The 14712-nt window shown below is 39.9% G+C and overlaps 1 long non-coding RNA gene across 1 annotated transcript; it reads right to left on the reverse strand.

The window, feature by feature from the left end:
• Positions 1–218: 218 nt before the first annotated feature.
• On the reverse strand, positions 219–13862 carry LOC120093858 (uncharacterized). Its single transcript, XR_005487609.2, has 3 exons — positions 13682–13862; positions 6654–6727; positions 219–1731 (listed from the first exon to the last, which is right to left on the reverse strand). It is a non-coding gene; the product is annotated as an uncharacterized LOC120093858 (long non-coding RNA).
• Between the last annotated feature and the right edge of the window lie 850 nt (positions 13863–14712).

Consider the following 14712-nt stretch of genomic DNA (forward strand, 5'->3'; position numbering starts at 1 on the left):
CTTTGTGAACCCATCTCTTGTGCCAAGAACACATATGAGATTGTCTCCCAGAGGACAGGGTACGATGAGGACAGAGCTGATTTCAGTGATGACACATGACTGAGGATTAACCTGCACTAGGGTCATGAGTCAGTCCTATCTAGTGGAGTGGTGTTGATGCTAGTATTTCTTGATAGCTTGGTCGAGGGTCCAACATCTGTGCTTTGAGCTTTCCCTGACCTTGGCAGAACCCATGTTTGGCAGCAATGTTAACCGGCCTTTGTTATTTCCAATTTATTTGAAAACTATCCCAAGCATTCCCAAGTTCGTCTTAAGTGTGGCTTGTCACTTAAAACAATTTTAATCATCTCCTGAGGCTATTCATCCTTATTTCAAGTCTTTATGAAGTAAAACGTATTTGTCTACTTACTGAAATTTTGCACTTTACAGTAGAACTTTTATTCCCTTCATTTACTTTTCCACTGAGATTTTTCTTTGGGGGTGGTAAGTGGGTGCAATAAATTTTATTCATTGTGGTCAAGAAAGTAGGGCTTTTTAACTCCCTCCCCTTTGGGAGGGTTGGGATGGAAATTGTAAAGGAAGGTACTCAGGGTGGGGGACAGAATTGGGATGCAGACTGAGTTAGGACAAGGAACTAGCAGCACCCGAGGACCTCTCTCTTTCTCTTGTGTTCTTGCCAGAGTGGGTAGTCCTGGGTTTCTTTCTCCTTGAAGGCTGTGAAGCTCATGAAGCCCTTCATCCTGTTGCTGTAGCTATATTCACTGTCAAAACATGAAATGAGCTTTACAAAGTTACTATAGAGAGCAATTCCACCCCAGCTATGAAGATGGAAGAGTGAGTGTCACTATGAAAGCCTCAGAAGGCAATCTGGTCCTCAGTGTAGACCAGACCATGTTAGTAGATCCTATACTACCTGTTTCATCATCTTCTTGATGCCATTGTACTTAGCAGCTTTCCTCTGCAGCATGTCAAATCCACAATGGCCACATTGTGGGTAGGAACTTAGTAGGTCATGCCAGTATCCTAGCTTTCTATTCAGATCTTGGATGACCAGGCCTATAACCTTGTGACAGCCCCAGTGGATGCAGTGATCATGTTCTAGATAGCTATATGTTGCCATAACACCACACTTTTCCAGAGGGCCCATCCACAGTCTTCTGGATAGCAATGCTGGCATAGACTGCGGTCATGGGTCTTTCCACAATGCTGAAGTTGTCTGCCAGAAGGACAAAGCTATTGGTGGTATAGGAAGCATTGATGACAAGGTTGAGTGAGTTGTCATTTCTCACGGTAAGCAATCCTTAGAAAAATAGGAACATTAGCAGGAGGGACAGAAATAACCTTTGCAAAGTTCCACTCTTCAAGTGGGCCTCAGCCTTCTCCATAGCAGGTAAGACACTAATAGCCTCTGCAGTACTCTGAGCTCCAGCATCAACTCGATTGATCTTGGCTGGATTTCCCTCCTGAAAGATGGAAATGGCCTTCCCATTGATGACCCACTTCCCCTTTTCAACCATGATTGTGCTGTGGAAGTAACAGTGTTGTAAAGTCATGCTGGAACATGTATACCATATACTGGTCAGTGAAGGAGTCATTGATGGCAGCAATCTCCACCTTGCAGAGTAGCAGGCAGCCCTGGTAAGCAGACACCCAATAAGTCCTGTTCTTTCCAACCTTCACCATCATGTCTCAGGGATGACGCTGACTCTGCTCAAAAAGATGTGGCCGTATCTGGAACAGGGAGGAATTGAGAAATGATATTATTCTTATTAATTTGTAAGTGCTAATCACATATAATAGACATATACTTTTGCTTTTTGTAAATACTATAATATTTCTGCCTCGTGCATTGGCCTATTAATGATAAAATCAATGGTTTGCAGTAAATGGAAATTTGAAATTTTGCAAAGCATTTATATTAAAAGTACACTACATTTTTCTGCTTTTCTAACCAAAAAATGATATCTCTGAGGCTTGGTTTATATTTAATTTCCTCAAATTTTACTTGATATATGTATGACTATATATGTATATACATATATATATATATACATATCTCCCCCAAATAATCTAGGTATTTATTAAAATATATTTACTTGTTCATTTGTTTTTGTGTGTATGTTTTTGTTTTGTGTATATATGTGTGTGTAAGAGAGAATGCATGTGTTTATGTGTGTGAATGTGTGTGTGTCTTTGCATATGTGTGTGCCCACAAGTGCTTGAGGAGGCCAGAAGGGGACATCAGTTCATTTATAACTGAAATTAGAGACCATTATAAGCTACCATTTGACCCTTGTGAGTTGGGAAGCAAAGCTTGGTCTTCTGAGAGAGTAGAAAGCACTGTAAACTGAGGAGTTCTCTTTCCAGTCCTTAACTCCATAATTCTAGCCCTCTTCCCTCCATTCATTGCTTTTGAAGAGAGATCACAACTTGGAAAAGCTTGCTGACAAAGAAGTCTTCAGAAGAACGACTTCTTCTAGTCCACATGTGTTAAAGAAATGCGATGTCCACCTTGCTTTTGTCATGCAGAGAGGTAGTAACACACCACCAAGTATCTTTAGATGAACACTTTTCAGGCTGCCCGGAGTTCTCATTAATTCTAGATCATGAGTGGTAGTAGTACCTATGCCCCTTATGGTGCTGAATATTATTTTTCTGGTATAGGATGTGATTTGTTTTAATTCTGACAATCACTCATGATACCCTTATCAAAGGAGGGAGATGGAATTGATACCTTGCTTCCCCTCTGCCCTGGAATAGAAGCCACACTTTCATGATAAATTGCACAGAGAAAAAGGCAGCAGGAGTTGCTTGTACCAAAATGAGAGTGGCTTTTGGCTTTGCTTCAGTGAATTTGTTCTGAACTCTCAGAGAATAGTGTTAATGACAGCTTATCTATCTCTAGACTTGTGCCATCCACTCTATTTTTCTTAGAATATTTTAAATCCCACAGAGCGTCAATTTCAGCCATTCCACACTGCACTTTCATGATAATTCCTCCCTAGGGTGGAAATAATCAGAGGGTGAAATTCCGAGGTTTGTTATATTTTTTAGCCACGATCTGGTGTCATTTCATTATTTTGAACAGGCTTGGGAGGGGGTAAAAAAAAGTCTCTGTGGGTAGGAGATGAAGGATGGAAACAGTTCTTCTCTTCACTGGGCCTCAGAGCTAGCCTCATACTAAATACTCAGTATCTTTGTGATTCCACAACTCTGCCCCTCCCACTTTTCTGGATTCCCTTTCTTTTTAGTGTAGAGGTCTGACACAGGTATTGTAGAACATGGCAGGCATCAGCAGACCACATGTGTGTGCGATCTCCAGGTACGGAGCTCAGAAAAAGAAGGACTTCCTTCATTTGAAATCTTTTTAGAATGCATATAAGGCACCGTGGCCAGGAATGTTGTAAAGCTCATCATTGGTTCTTCAAGAGTGTTCATGAAACACCGAATCAATTTCCTCCAAAAGTCTTGTAGAAACTACACTTTTATTATATTGTTATATGAGACTTTGGTTCTAGCTAATAGCATACTTACATATTTATCAAACCAAAGCAACCAGGCCTGTTCTTGTAAATATTCATGCAAAGTTCCCTCCTTTCTACTATTTCCCTTGCTAATCCACCTAATACAATTATAGAAGTAAATAGGGCTTCTTGCATGGTTTCTGGTCAGCAGCAGAGATGATTTCTACCCATCCTATTTCTGTTCTATTCCATCACAGACACCAGGTCTTAGGGCCTTGCTGATGTCTCAAAGGTCCTTCACTTAGTTCCAAGTTCTCCTGTGGCCGGTCGCAGTGAAGCCTACTCCTTGGGGGATTGTTCTTTGTTGAGGTCATTTAGCACCATCACACAATATTTAGGACTGTCACTATGCATAACAGCCAAGTGTGAAGATGCTGCAGTATAAGTGGAATTCTCCAAGCTCTCAGGCTTAAAGCATCCTGTATTTTGCCAATGCTGCTGTACTCCCTCAAGGAGCCCTGGGGGATACAAGGAGGGTGTCCATGGATCTCAATTTAAACAATTACTCTGGGCATTTCTGATAGCATCCTTTCACATCTACACACATTTATTATGACATTATGGCCTGAGATTGTAAGAATAGCTAAGGAGGGATAGATCTAATGCACATCTATTCACCTCAACGTCCTTTGTAATGGGATCCGGTGTGTTATTTGAGAGACAAGAAGGATTTATTGGAGATATTCGCTTTCTAAATGGCATCTTCAATGGATAAAGATGTCCTCTTTAACACTTCACTTTTGCTTAACAGAGGCATATACCTTCAGGAGTGTGCTTCCCATGCATCAGGCTGCATTTATGAGCAACAATGGGAATTTATAGAGAACTCACTCCATACCAGCCTCTCTTCCAATCACATCTGAGATAGAATTTACTTATATTTATTCATGAATACTTAAGTGGGCTAAGACTTGCTTTAAAAATGCAACATTAGTTTCTTCATGCTTTGCAGAACCCTTCTTGATTGATATGACTATTACCAACATGATTTTTCTTGGAAGGAATTTGAGGTATAAAAAACTGAAGAACCCTGTCAAGAGTCATACAACTAGATACTAACAAAGTTGAAATTCAACACGTTGGTCCCAGAGTAAAATTCTTTGTCTCTATATAATGGCACAATACAATATTTTCAGTCACTGTGAGTCTCTCTCTCTCTCTCTCTCTCTCTCTCTCTCTCTCTCTCTCTCTCTGTGTGTGTGTGTGTATGTGTCTGTGTTATAAATCTCCATTTTATAGACAACAATAGGAGAGCCCAGCTTGTTTAGTTATTTGTTTGAAACCAACTTGCTTCTCAATGGAAAAAATAAGTTCAAATCTATTTATTAGGAATCTAGAGAATATCTGAATACCTGATACTTCAGAAGGCAAATTTGCCACACCATGGATAAGAGGTAAAAATCAAGAACCCCCCCCCACATCTACTGTCCAAGTCTATCTTTATAACTTGGTGAATATAACATTTATTGGAATTTACTTAAACATTTTGAAAACTTGCTTTAAATATTATATTTTGAAGTGGTTTGAATGAAAATGGCCCCCTTAGACTCATAGAAAGAGGCACTATAGGAGCTGTATCCTTGTTCGAGTAGGTGTGGCCTTGTTGGAGGAAGTATGTCATTTTGAGGTTCAAAATGCTCAAGCCAGGCCCAGTGTCTTATTTTCTTTCTGCTGCCTGCCAATCCAGATGCAGAATTCTAGGGCACGTTCCTAGCACCATGCCATACAATGTTTCCTGCCATGATGATAATGGACTAAACATTTGAACCTGTAAGCTGACCCCAGTAAAACATTTTCCTTTATGAGAGTTGCAATGGTCATGGTTGTCTCCTCACAGCAATAGAAGATGAGCAAATGTACCTTTTGTATAGATAATAAATTAACATTAAGGATAGCTAACACTATGTTCCAATCATTCCTGTCACTAGTATTGGTATATGTTTATAAGTTTCACCCTACCCCCCACACACACATGAAATTACTAATGTGTAGAAGATTGTGTACAGATGGATAGCTATGGTTGGCATCCTAGTAAGCAGTTTTCTAGTCAACTTTCTCCTTACATTGCAAGGTCATATCTCATGCACAATCATATACATTTAGATAAGTAGAATCCAATTCCATAAACTAGGTGTAACCTGCTTTTATCTATGCATTCCTTCACTCAAAATATCCACTGAGTGTAGCCTTCTTTAATCTGTTCATTTCTTCACTCAAAATATCCACTGAAAGATTAACATTTCCAAAATGGTAAGACTGAAAGAATATATAGTGTGCACGCTTCCTTACATTGATTAGCAGAAAATTCAATCTTTCATGGGCAACTCATTATGTTAGGATAGATGAACTTGATATCAACCCCTAGGACTCAGTGACTTATTTAGTCAAGGTCATTTCTTGCTTACATGGTTGGAGGTAGGACCAGGGCCCACTTATTTACCTGCTGGCTCTGTTCTCAGGAGACCCTGGTCTCTATAGCAGGCAAAGAGTTCTGAAGCATTACATTGAGGTTTTCTCTTTCCTCACTAGATAAAACAAACACTTGGTTCCTGTTAGCTATGGTTTAGACCTGAGTCATACTTCACATATTCAGGTGCTGAAAGCTTTGTTTCTAAGGCAGCAGTAATCTTGTGGGTGACTGGATCATGAGGGCTCTAACCTCCCTTGGAAATCAAATTGTTGATGGATGCCTAAGTTAATCAGCTTTTATCTCCTGGGGTGGAAAATTGCCAACCTAGGACCTAGATGGAGAACTTGGAGGCAGCTTTTGAAGGACACATTTTGTATTTGCTCCCTCCTCTCTTGTTCAGTTTCATTGGCACTGTGATCTGAGAACTTTTGTGCCATCATAAGCTCCCTGCCATGACGTTCTGCCTCACTACAGGCAAAGATATAACAAAACCATGTAATGAGGGTTGAAAACTCTAAATGAATCAGTTCTCCTTTCAAAATGGTTCTCTTCACTATTTTGGCACAGCAAGAGAAAACTGACACACCGATTCTTTGAGAGATGGTTTCACCTAACTTCAAGAAATGTGGGGCATATCACTTTCTGTAGTCCAACTGGGAAATACAAGCAGAGTCAGAGTATGGAAGAGCTTCATTAATGAGTCTCAGATAAGAGCTTACCTGTACGAATTCATCATTGACTATAAAACTGGTCTGCTCTTGGTGGCTATCCAGATAGTTGATACTGTTTTCTGCTATAAGAAACATAGGGGTGAGCATTTTCGGCCATATGCATCAATAATTTATTGTTTTAAATTCTAGCCAGCTATACATCAAAAATACATTGGAAACATAGGCACTGCGGTGTTTACTCAATATCCCTAAGATCTTTCACATGACATAGGGGCTTCGGGTGCAGAAAGAACATATCTCGGATACTTTGGAAGTTCTATTGAGAATATGCTGCTAAGAGCATTTGATACGGAAGATGAGAAGCTATTGCTCTCGGGAAACATCAGATAGCTTGCACACGGTTGAGCTTAGCTGTGGTCCTTAGCTCATAGATAGCATCATGAACATGAAACATTTCTGCTCTGCAAGTACTAAGCTCTAGATCTCCCCCAAAGCATCACTTGTTTAAGATGCTACAGAGAGCTGAATTATCACTGGTGACCAGAAGATTACATTTTTTTTCTTTAGAAAATTGCTTTGGAAGAGGGTTTCTGGTCCACATGGCCCTCGTCTCCAGCTGAGGTTTCAGGCTTAGCATGATTTTCCAGAATTGTTGCTGGGTAGCCTGTATCCTGACAGAATCTTCAATGATACAGTCTCCACTGCTGAATTGTTTTTCAGGAATCATATCCCAGTGAAACAGCAACAGCCCAAGGGTGCCATGCCCTCACAGTGTGGACCAAGAACTTCCAAATGCTCTCTAATTTCAACAAACAGACAAAGTCAATGGTGGCTTGTATTTATGATTCTTTAGTTCAAGATATTTAGCTGAATTTTTATGTTATTACTTGCTATTTACTGAAAAGAATTTCCTGATTCTTATGAATTTTACATTCACATTGTTGTTATGTGTTGTTATGCATCCTCTTTTGACTAACAAAGTTTCCTAAAGATTCTAATTTATTTTAATAGCCAAGTAGTACTCCATTATGTAGATGTGCCATATTTTCTGTATCCATTCCTCCATTGGAGGGCATCTGGGCTCTTACCAGCTTCTGGCTATTATACATAAGGCTGCTATGAAGATAGTGGAGCATTTGACCTTGTTGGAGCATCTTTTGGGTATATGTCCAGGAGTGGTATAGCTGGGTCCTCAGGTAGTACTCTATCCGATTTTCTGAGGAACCTCCAGACTGATTTCCAGAGTGGTTGTACCAGCTTGCAATCCCACCAACAATGGAAGAGTGTTCCTCTTTCTCCATATCCTCACCAGCATCTGTTGTCACCTGTTTTGATCTTACCCATTCTGATGGGTGTGAAGTAGAACCTTAGGGTTGTTTTGATTTGCACTTCCCTGGTGAGTAAGGAAGTTGAATATTTCTTTAGGTACTTCTCAGTCATTTGATATTCCTCAACTGAGAATTCTTTGTTTAGCTCTATCCTCATTTTTTTCCATTCTCCTTTATTTTATTATATTTTCCCCATCTTTAATAACTTGGGTATTTCTTATTTACATTTTGATTGTTATTCCCTTTCCCGGTCTCCGTTCCAACATCCCCCGAACCCCTTCCCCTCCCTTTCTATATAGGCGATCCCCTCCCCATCCTCCCCCCATTACCGCCCTCCCACCAACAATCAGATTCACTGGGGGTTTAGTCTTGGCAGGACCAAGGTCTTCCCCTTCCACTGGTGCTCTTACTAGGCTATTCATTGCTACTTATGCGGTTGGAGCCCAGAGTCAGTCCATGTATAGTCTTTGGGTAGTGGCTTAGTCCCTGGAAGCTCTGGGTGCTTGGCATTGTTGTTCATATGGGGTCTCGAGCCCCTTCAAGCTCTTCCAGTTCTTTCTCTGATTCCTTCAATGGGGGTCCCGTTCTCAGATCAGTGGTTTGCTGCTGGCATTCGCCTATGTATTTGCCTTATTCTGGTTGTGTCTCTGAGGAGAGATCCACATCCAGTCCCTGTTAGCCTGCATTTCTTTGCTTCATCCATCTTATCTAGTTTGGTGGCTGTATATGTATGGGTCACATGTGGGGCAGGCTCTGAATGGGTGTTCCTTCAGCCTCTGTTCTAAATTTTGCCTCCTTATTCCCTGCCAAGGGTATTCTTGTTCCTCTTTTAAAGAAGGAGTAAAGCATCCGCATTTTGGTCATCCTTGAGTTTCATGTGTTCTGTGCATCTAGGGTAATCCGAGCATTTGGGCTAATATCCACTTATCAGTGAGTGCATACCATGTGTGTTTTTCTGTGATTGCGTTAGCTCACGCAGGACGATATTTTCCAGTTCCATCCATTTGACTATGAATTTTATAAAGTCATTGTTTTTGATAGCTGAGTAATATTCCATTGTGTAGATGTACCACATTTTCTGTATCCATTCCTCTGTTGAAGGGCATCTGGGTTCTTTCCAGCTTCTGGCTATTATAATTAAGGCTGCTATGAATATAGTGGAGCATGTACCTTTGTTATATGTTTGAACATCTTTTTGGTATATGCCCTAGAGAGATATAGTTGGGTCCTCAGGTAGTTCAATGTCCAATTTTCTGAGGAACCTCCAGACTGATTTCCATAATGGTTGTACCAGTCTGCAATCCCACCAACAATGGAGGAGTGTTCCTCTTTCTCCACATCCTCGCCAGCATTTGCTGTCACCTGAGTTTTTGATCTTAGCCATTCTGACTGGTGTGAGGTGGAATTTCAGGGTTGTTTTGATTTGCATTTCCCTTATGACTAAAGATGTTGAACATTTTTTTTAGGTGCTTCTCAGTCATTCGGCATTCCTCAGCTGTGAATTCTTTGTTTAGTTCTGAACCCCATTTTTAATAGGGTTATTTGTCTCCCTGCGGTCTAACTTCTTGAGTTCTTTGTATATATTGGATATAAGGCCTCTATCTGTTGTAGGATTGATAAAGATCTTTTCCCAATCAGTTGGTTGCCATTTTGTCCTAACAACAGTGTCCTTTGCCTTACAGAAGCTTTGCAGCTTCATGAGATCCCATTTGATGATTCTTGATCTTAGAGCATAAGCCATTGGTGTTTTGTTCAGGAAATTTTGTCTAGAGCCCATGTGTTTGAGATTCTTCCCCACTTTTTCTTCTATTAGTTTGAGTGTGTCTGGTTTGGTGTGGAGGTCCTTGATCCACTTGGACTTAAGCTTTGTACAGGGTGATAAGCATGGATCGATCTGCATTCTTCTACATGCTGACCTCCAGTTGAACCAGCACCATTTGCTGAAAATGCTATCTTTTTCCATTGGATGGTTTTGACTCCTTTGTCAACAATCAAGTGACCATAGGTGTGTGGGTTCATTTCTGGGTCTTCAATTCTATTGCATTGGTCTATCTGTCTGTCTCTGTACCAATACCATGCAGTTTTTATCACTATTGCTCTGTAATACTGCTTGAGTTCAGGGATAGTGAGTCCCCCTGAAGTCCTTTTATTGTTGAGGACAGTTTAGCTATCCTGGGTTTTTTGTTATTCCAGGTGAATTTGCAAATTGCTGTATCTAACTCTATGAAGAATTGGATTGGTACTTTGATGAGGATTGCATTGAATCTGTAGATTGATTTTGGTAAAATGGCCATTTTTACTATATTATTTTGTCAATCCATGAGCATGGGAGATCTTTCCATCTTCTGAGATATTCTTCAATTTCATCCTTCAGAGGCTTGAAGTTCTTAACATACGGATCTTTCACTTGCTTGGTTAAAGTCACACGGAGATATTTTATATTATTTGGGAGTATTAAGAAGGATATCATTTCCATAATTTCTTTCTCAGCTTGTTTCTCTTTTGTGTAGGGAAAGGCTGCTGATTTATTTGACTTAAGTTTATACCCAGCCACTTAGCTGATGGTGTTTATCAGGTTTAGTATTTCTCTGGTGAATCTTTTGGGATCACTTAAGTATATTATCATATCATCTGCAAATAGTGATATTTTGACTTCTTCCTTTCCAATCTGTATCCCTTTAATCTCCTTTTGTTGTCTGATTGCTCTGGGTAGGACTTGGAGAACTATATTAAATAAGTAGGGAGAGAGTGGGCAGCCTTGTCTAGTCCCTGATTTTAGTGGGATTGCTTCAGGTTTCTCACCATTTAGTTTAATATTAGCTACTGGTTTGGTCGTATATGACTTTTACTATGTTTAGGTATGGGCCTTGAATTCCTATTCTTTCCAGGACTTTTATCATGAAGGGGTGTTGAATTTTGTCAAATACTTTCTCAGCATCTAATGAAATGAACATGTGGTTTTTATCTTTCAGCTTGTTTATATAGTGGATTATGTTGATGGATTTCCATATATTAAACCATCCCTGCATCCCTGGAATAAAGCCTACTTGATCATGATGGATGATTGCTTTGATGTGCTCTTGGAATCGGTTTGCAAGAATTTTATTGAGTATCTTGGCATCGATATTCATAAGGGAAATTGGTCTGAAGTTCTCTTTCTTTGTTGGGTCTTTGTGTGGTTTAGGTACAAGAGTAATTGTGGCTTCATAGAAGGAATTCGGTAGGGCTCCATCTGTTTCAATTTTGTGGAATAGTTTGGATAGTATTGGTATGAGGTCTTCTATGAAGGTCTGATAGAATTCTGCACTGAACCCATCTGGACCTGGGCTATTTTTGGTTGGGACACTTTTAATGACTGCTTTCATTTCTTTAGGAGTTATGGGGTTGTTGAAATTGTTTATCTGTTCCTGATTTAACTTTGGTACCTGTAGGATGATGTCACAGGTGAGGCAGGTACAGGATAGAAGGAGGCCTGTCATTGGAGGAGAAGGAAGGATGGGCGGGAGAGAAGTTTGAAGGAAGAGGAGGAGACTAGGAGAGAGAGGAGGAGACAGGGCAGAGGAGAGGGGCTGAGAAGCCGTGGAAGGACAAGATGACAGGTGATGTTAAGATTCTGCTCTGTGTATTTACAGGTTGTTATCAATGTTCCTAAGGGATGGATGGTACCAGGCTTTGTATGTTTAAGTGGGCAATTATATCTTACTAATTGGATCTAAGATTATTGTGTTGTGTGTTCCTCTATGTGAGGGTTTGAGAGTAAGAAAGTGTGCAGCTGGGCTGTGTTTCTGCCAGGATATCTAGCAGATATCTTGGGGCACCACAGTACAGAGCTAGTGGGGTAAAAGACATCGTTACTCATTATTATTTTTATATTTTTACAACAACAGGTACCTGGTATCTGTCTAGGAAATTGTCCATTGACTCCAGATTTTCAAGTTTTGTTGAATATAGGCTTTTATAGTAAGATCTGATGAATTTTTGAATTTCCTCTTTCTCTGTTGTTATGTCTCCCTTTTCATTTCTGATTTTGTTAATTTGGACACACTCTCTGTGTCCTCTGATTAGTCTGGCTACGGGTTTATCTATCTTGTTGATTTTCTCAAAGAACCAGCTTTTGGTTCTGTTTATTCTTTGTATAGTCCTTTTTGTTTCTACTTGGGTGATTTCAGCTCTGAGTTTGATTAATTCCTGCCTTCTACTCCTCCTGGTTGTGTTTGCTTCCTTTTGTTCTAGAGCTTTTAGGTGTTCTGTCAAGCCGCTGATATATGCTCTTTCCTGTTTCTTTCTGCAGGCACTCAGAGCTATGAGATATCCTCTTAACACAGCTTTCATTGTTTCCGTAAGTTTGGGTATGTTGTACCTTCATTTTCATTAAATTCTAAGAAGTCTTTAATTTCTTTCTTTATTTCTTCCTTGACCAGATTCTCATTGAGTAGAGCATTGTTCAACTTCAACTTCCATGTATATGTGGGCATTCTTTCCTATTGTTATTGATGACCAGCTTAGCCCGTGATGGTCTGATAGGATGCATGGGATTATTTCTATATTTCTATATCTGTTGAGGCCTGTTTTATGACCGATTGTATGGTCAATTTTGGAGAAAGTACCATGAGGTGGTGAGAAGAAGGTATATCCTTTTGTTTTAGGATAGAATGTTCTATAAATATCTGTTAAATCCATTTGGTTCATGACTTCTCTTAGTCTGTCTACGTCTCTGTTTAATTTCTGTTTCCATGATCTGTCCATTGATGAGAGTGGAATGTTGAAATTTCCTACTATTATTGTGTGAGGTGCATTGTGTGCTTTGAACTTTAGTAAGGTTTCCTTTATGTATGTAGGTGCCCCTTTATTTGCAGCATGGATATTCAGGATTGAGAGTTCATCTTGGTGGATTTTCCTTTGATGAATATGAAGTGTCCGTATGTTTTTTGGGGACTTTTAGTTGAAAAATCAATTTTATTTGATGTTAGAATGGCTATTCCAGCTTGCTTCTTCAGACCATTTGCTTGGAAAGTTGTTTTCCAGCCTTTTACTCTAAGGTAGTATCTGTCTTATCTCTGAGGTGTTTTTCCTGTAAGCAGCAAAATGCTGGGTCTTCATTGTGTATCCAGTTTGTTGATCTGTGTCTTTTTATTTGGGAATTGAGTCCATTGATGTTCAGAGCTATTAAGATATGGTGATTGTTACTTCCTGTTATCTTTGTATTTGGAGGTGAGATTATGTTTTATGTGCTTCTCTTCTCTTTGTTTTGTTGCAAAAAGGTTTGTTTCTTGCTTTTTCTAGGGTGTAGTTTGCCTCCTTGTATTGGTCTTTATCATTTTTTAATCCTTTGTAGGGTTGGATTTGTAGAAAGTTATTGTGTAAATTTGGGTTTGTCTTGGAATATCTTTTTTCTCCATCTATGCTAATTGAGAGTTTTGCTGGATACAGTAACCTGGGTTAGCGTTTATGTTCTCTTAGGGTCTGTATGACATCTGTCCAGGATCTTTTGGCTTTCATAGTTTCTGGTGAGAAATCTCGTGTAATTCTGATAGGTCTCCCTTTATATGTTATGTGACCTTTTTCCCTTACTGCTTTTAATATTCTTTCTTTCTTTTGTGCATTTGGTGTTTTGACTATTATGTGACGGGAGGATTTTCTTTTCTGGTCTAATCTATTTGGAGTTCTATAGGCTTTTTGTATGTTTATGGTCATCTCTTTCTTTAGGTTAGGAAAGATTTCTTCTATGATTATGTTCAAGATACTTACTGGTCTTTTGAGTTGGGAGTCTTCACTCTCTTCTATACCTATTATCCTTAGGTTTGATCTTCTCATTGTGTCCTGGATTTCCTGTATGTTTTGGACCAGTAGCTTTTTCCATTTTACATTATCTTTGACAGTTGTGTCGATGATTTCTATGGAATCTTCTGCTCCTGAGATTCTCTCTTCTATCGCTTGTATTCTATTGGTGATGCTTGTATCTATGGCTCCTTATCTTTTCCGTTGGTTTTCTATATCCAGGGTTGTCTCCTTTTGTGCTTTCTTTATTGTTTCTATTTCCATTTTTAATTCCTTCACCTGTTTGATTGTGTTTTCCTCTAATTCTTTCAAAGATTTTTGTGTTTCCTCTCTAAGGGCTTGTACTTGTTTACTTGTGTTTTCCTGCATTTCTGTAAGGAAGTTCTTTATGTCTTTCTTAAAGTCCTCCATCATCATGATCAAATGTGATTTTAAATTTAGATCTTGCTTTCTGGTGTGTTTGGATATTCAGTGTTTGCTTTGGTGGGAGAATTGGGCTCGATGTTGCCATGTAGTCTTGGTTTCTATTGGTTGGGTTCCTGAGCTTGCCTCTCACCATCATGTTGTCTCTGGTGTTAGCTTGATTTGCTATTTTTTACAGTGGCTTAACATTCCTATAGGCCTGTGTCAAGAGTGCTGTAGACCTGTTTTCCTGTTTTCTTTCATCCAGTTATGGGAACAGAGTGTTCTGCTCTCAGGGGTGTAGTCGTTCCTGTCTACTGGCTTACAGCTGTCCCTGTGGGCGGGAACCAGAAGGACCTGCCCCTACTTCTCCTAGGTCCCTGCATGCAGGGGGCCCCAGATGGTACTAGGTTTTTTCCTCTAGAGTCAGAAATGTGGGTAGAGAGTAGTCTCTGGTTTCCCAGGCATGTATGCCCCTCTGAAAGTCTAGGTTTCCCTCCCACAGGATTTGGGTGCAGGGTGCTCTTTGATTGGGTCCTCTCAGATCTGGGCCACTCTGGACCACAGGGCTCCTGCAGCTTGACTGCTCTTAATTTCCC

The sequence above is a fragment of the Rattus norvegicus genome, chromosome 7 (genome assembly GCF_036323735.1).
Source record: "Rattus norvegicus strain BN/NHsdMcwi chromosome 7, GRCr8, whole genome shotgun sequence".
Lineage (NCBI taxonomy): Eukaryota > Metazoa > Chordata > Mammalia > Rodentia > Muridae > Rattus > Rattus norvegicus.